Source organism: Schistocerca serialis, chromosome 1 (assembly GCF_023864345.2).
Source record: "Schistocerca serialis cubense isolate TAMUIC-IGC-003099 chromosome 1, iqSchSeri2.2, whole genome shotgun sequence".
Lineage (NCBI taxonomy): Eukaryota > Metazoa > Arthropoda > Insecta > Orthoptera > Acrididae > Schistocerca > Schistocerca serialis.
Window position 1 is genome coordinate 509,958,233 of NC_064638.1, and position 5,488 is coordinate 509,963,720.

The window sequence follows — 5,488 nt, forward strand, 5'->3', positions numbered from 1 at the left end:
TGATAGAAACACAGTTAATGGTCAGCAGCATCTTCCTGTTTACAGAACTGTTTGTTTCAGAGGACGAACAAAGTAAACTTCAGTTTTGAAGAAGACGGTGCATCCCTCACTGGAGTCGAAGTGCGTGAATATGTGAATAGAACTCTACAGAGCCGTTGGATTGGCCGTTAAACAGCCGGCTCCTAAGCTCTTCTAAGTTCGCATCCACGTCACCGAATTTGACGACCTGTGACTTCATCCTGTGAGGTGTCATTACAAGCACTCTGTCTTCAGGCCACAAGTGGCCCATCGGGATCATCCGACCGCCGCGCCATCCTCAGTTGAGTATGCGGATAGGAGGGGCGTGTGGTCAGCACACCGCTCTCCCGGTCGTTACGATGGTTTTCTTTGACCAGAACCGCTACTATTCGGTCGAGTAGCTCCTCAATTGGCATCACGAGGCTGAGTGCACCCCAAAAAATGGCAACAGCGCATGGCGACCTGGATGGTCACCCTTCCAAGTGCCGGCCACACCCGACAGCGCTTAACTTCGGTGATCTCACGGGAACCGGTGTATCCACTGCGGCAAGGCCGTTGCCCGAGATACCATTAAGGACAATGTTTATGCACCAACACTATCGCAGAAACTAGAAGAGCTGAAGAAACAGGTCCGCACTTCCATAACTTCAGTGACGATGGTCATGCTTACTCGAGTATGGAGGACTTCGAGTATCGATGTGATGACGTGCGTGTCACTAGTGGAGGACATACTGAATACCTGTAATCTAACCTTGAGATATTTGTATAGATCTTCCAATTTTCATACTTGTATGTCTTACAGTTTAATAAATATACAAGTTCTTTTTTTAAAACAACCTGTAGCATACCCTGTACCACTTGTGGAATGGGCAACCAATCTTTGCTATTAGCTATACACATCGCAGTGATTTACAGGGTAGATACAGTATCTCTAGGAACTGCTGTATCTGACACGGTTGTAAGTTCTGGAGAAATTAACTTGTGGTGAAGGGTTGAGATTTTTAGGGGACCTGTGACGGTCACTTGCAGTGGTGGTTCACAGTTTCGTTTCCACTAAAGTCCTTTTCTGATGGCGACTGACCATCGGGCGGTGGCGTGGCGGCCTGGCCGACACGTGACGTAACACGGTCAGCGCGACAGGTCGCAGAGCAGACGGCGGGAGCCATTACCGGGGGGGTCCGCGTGCCGCATTCACGCCGCTGAGCGTGTCCCGCGCTGCGCGAGAGGGCGCCCTAATGGTTAATCAATTAACGCTGTTGATACTATCAAGGTGAAACGTAATCTATGCTCTATACGCTGTCGCCCGCTAATGATCCCCGGAGGCGAGCCCAGTACACACGCCCCCCGCAGAGCGAGGCTCCCAACTGCGGCACCACTTCCCAGTCCACGGCTCACGCTGTGTGCCGATGGTCGGACATAGACATGGCATCGTGTTCTCGTCTCATAAAAACGAACTCAAGTGCTTGGGATCTGAGACTGTCTCCTAACTTTTAAATAATTTCCTCCGCTTTGTTTGTCAGGAAAACGGCGTACATGTTAACAGCATACACTAATGTCGTGTGACTTCCAGCTTTCTGCCACTTCGGCGGACTAACTGGCAGTTCCGCTGCTTTTTTTTATTCTAGAGGAAGACATACGAGGAAGACTGGACCCCGTACGAGGCCTTTCCACCACATAAAAGTCAAAGGCTTATAACGCCACTAAGTGGATTCCCAGCGACCACGGTGAATCTATTGCTGAAGATTTCCTTACCATTTTTTGTCATCTTAGGCGTCCTTCGAGTGTGGCAGGGGAGCCCTTTGTCTATACTTGACTTTCAGTTATATGTAGTCTCGTTTCTCATTTTCAGTTTATATGAGTACACTCGAATGCGAAATTATGTAATGGCAATGACGCGTTTCATCCTTTAGGTACATCATTACATAGTCTACAAAAAGAAGAAATCCATAAATTAGATAGAAATAGAAGAAAAGGGCATGGTTCTATCTTGCACGGCTACGCAGACAATGAGAAATAAAATTAATAAAAGCTTAAGTAAAAGTAGCTGATTACGTGACCCACCTGTCATAAAACCTCGTATAATGTAAAGTAGTAAAAGTAGCTGGATATGTGATCCATCAGTCATAAAACCACATTGTTGTTGTTGTGGCCTCCATCCAAAGAGTGGCTTGATCCACCTCTCCACGCTACTCTATCCTGCGCAAGCCTCTTCATCTCCGAGTAACTACTGCAACCTACATCCTTCTGATGTGCTTAGTGTATTCATCTCTTGATCTCCCTCTAAGATTTTTACCCCCCTCCCCCCCCCCCCCCCCCCCACGCTTCCCACCAATAATAAATTCGCGATCCGTTGATGCCTCAGAACATGTCCCACCAACCGATCCCTCCTCCTAGTCAAGTTGTGCCACAAATCCCTTTTCTCCAATTCCATTCAGTACCTTCTCATAGTTACGTGATCTACCCATCTAATCTTCTAATCTTCAGCGGTCTTCTCTAGCACCACATTTTGATAGCTTCTATTCTATTCTTGTCTAAACTGTTTATCGTCCATTCTCACTTTCACACATGGCTCCACTCCTTACAAATACTTTCAGAAAGGACGTCATGACACTTAAGTCTCTACTCGATATTAACAAATTTCTCTTCTTCAGAAACGCTTTCCTTGCCATCGCCAGTACACATTTTATATCCGCTCTATTTCGACCATCATTAGTTATTTTGCTGCCCAAATAGCAAAACTCATCTACTACTTTAAGTGTCTCATCCCCTAATCTGATTTAATTTGACTAAATTCCATTAGCCTCGTTTTGCTTTTGTTGATGTTAGTCTGTAAGTAGGCTGTTTATGTTTTCTCTACATAAGTAGGCTGTTTATGTTTTCTTATTGGCAACATTACGTAGCGCTCAATATGAAAATCACTGGCTGTGCTGTGTGCAGTCTGTGGCTGCTTTGCATTGTTGTAATACTCGCCATTGTAGTGTTAGGCAGCTGGCTGTGAACAGCGCGTAGCGTTGCGCAGTTGGAGGTGAGCCGCCAGCAGTGGTGGATGTGGGGAGAGAGATGGCGGAGGTTTGTAATTTGCCATGAACTGATATATATATTATGACTTGTGATGATATTAAGGTAAATACATTGTTTGTTCTCTATTAATATCTTTCATTTGCTAACTACCCCTATCAGTAGTTAGTGCCTTCAGTAGTTTGAATCTTTTATTTAGCTGGCAGTAGTGGCGCTCGCTGTATTGCAGTAGCTTGAGTAGCGAAGATTTTTGTGAGGTAAGTGATTTGTGAAAGGTATAGGTTAATGTTAGTCAAGGCCATTCTTTTGCAGGGATCTTTGATAGTCAGATTGCGTTGCGCTAAAAATATTTTACGTCAGTTTAAGCACAGTCATGTATAAATTGTTCAAAGGGGAAGTTTCATATGTCGACCCTTAGCCGAGGATACCTCACTGGAATCTTCTGATTTTTTTTCTTGTAGTTTGTGTAATTAGTGTAGATTTTGTTTATTGCTAGCGCGTAATTGTAGAGAAAATCTCCTTTGTAGTTGCAGTCTTTCATTGTTGTACAGTAAAACAGTTGTGGCATGCATGTAGATTTGCACCAAGTATTTCGCAGCTGCAATTAACTAGATATTATTTTCAGTGCTATGTTAATGTGTTCCCCTATTTTTGCTCTTCAAATTGTGTTCTTCTGTGTTGTCGTGTGAAATACTGTGACAATAATGGCGTGTGAAAAACGTAACACTAGGCTCCAAAGTAAACTGAGAAATAATAGTGACGACGAGCGTGGCTTATCAGCACCACTGTGTAGTGAATTAACAGACGTTCCAAGTAGTAATTTGGTAACTGTGCATAGGGAAATGGAGCGGGCGGCAAATAATGGTGTAGACAGTGAAACAGGTAGTGAACAGGGAAGCATTATCGATCGATCGGTCGGCAACAGCTCGCCTCAGGAATCCGAAATGACAGGACACAATTTTACAAATACTGTAGATTCAGGTTTTGCGTCCTCACCGTTTTCTCAAATAAGTCAAGACACATTTTCAGCTTGTCAAAATGTGAATGTTGCCGGTGCAAATGCACTGCCGAAAAGAGTAGAGGAACAGATTCCAGACACTAATGCATTGTTATTACAACTAATGCAACAAATGGAACAAAATCAGAGACAAACACAGCAAAAGCTGCAAAAGTTAGACACAATGGAACAAAATCTTCAAAAGTTAGACTCATTGGAGCAAACTATTGAACAAACACGTGAGGATTTAACTACTGAGTTACATAACATTGAATCGAAATGTCAAAAAGTCTGTAATGACGTAAAAACACAAATTTGTGAGCATTTTCAACCTATTTTTTCGCGGCATGAAAATGCATTACAGAATCACGAAGCAGCCATAAAAGAACTGCAAGCCATTGTTCATGAAAATCATGAGACCTTGTGGGCTAAAATTGACTCAGTTGCATCTACCGATTCGGTTACGCAACTTGCAATAACTCAGGAAAACTTAAAGGACACATTAGATTGGATTTCAACACAAATGGACACTCTGAAACTTGGTTCAGAAAAACACACTGAGGAAATGTGTTCACTATCGGAGAAAGTAGCCGAACTTTCGGATCAGGTCACTAACTTATCTACAAAGGTAGATGATGATCTGAATGACACAAGACCTGTAGCCTTCACTGACAGAGAAGAGTATGAACAAATTAGGAAATTCAAACAAAATCAGAATCAAATTAATACGCAACACCAAAGAGAAATCCGGGAAGTTCAAGATCAGCTGACACAGGTAATACAAGAATTACGTATTTTAGAGGACACTCGCGCTCCAACACGAGAAGAGGGACATAGAAATACGGAACAGCCACAAAATAATAACTCAGGGCACTTCGGAAATTATGAAAGAAATTGGCAAGGTACACCGAATTTTGAGATGGAACCGCCGACACGACGAACCAATGACCGATATGCTACTCGCCGACACGATGATTTTGACTATAAGCTGTTCATTACTACACGTAAATTCAAAACGTTTAAGAATTCTGCCAACGACATTCATCCACAAGCATGGCTCCATCAATTCTCTCATTGTTTCCCTCCCAACTGGTCATTAGAGCACAGATTAGAATTTATGTGTGGCTACTTGGAGAATGAACCAGCTGTAAGAATGCGATCGGTGATTCACGATTGCCACAGTGAAGGAGAGTTTTACCATGCCTTCCTCTCAGCATATTGGTCTCAAGCCACACAAGACCGAGTAAAACATAGCATCATAATGATGAAACGTTTCGAACAATCTGAATTTTCCAGTCTTATGAAATATTTTGAAGACATGTTGCATAAGAATCAATATCTTTCAAACCCATACAGCCCCTCAGAACTCATCCGAATTTGCTTAATCAAACTGCCTGAACATTTACGACATATTATTTTGGCAGGACGTTGCAAAGACGACATTGAAGCATTTCA

General features: G+C 43.1%; 1 pseudogene; it reads right to left on the reverse strand.

The window, feature by feature from the left end:
* Positions 1 to 460: 460 nt before the first annotated feature.
* LOC126425472 (5S ribosomal RNA) lies at positions 461 to 578 on the reverse strand (annotated as a pseudogene).
* Between the last annotated feature and the right edge of the window lie 4,910 nt (positions 579 to 5,488).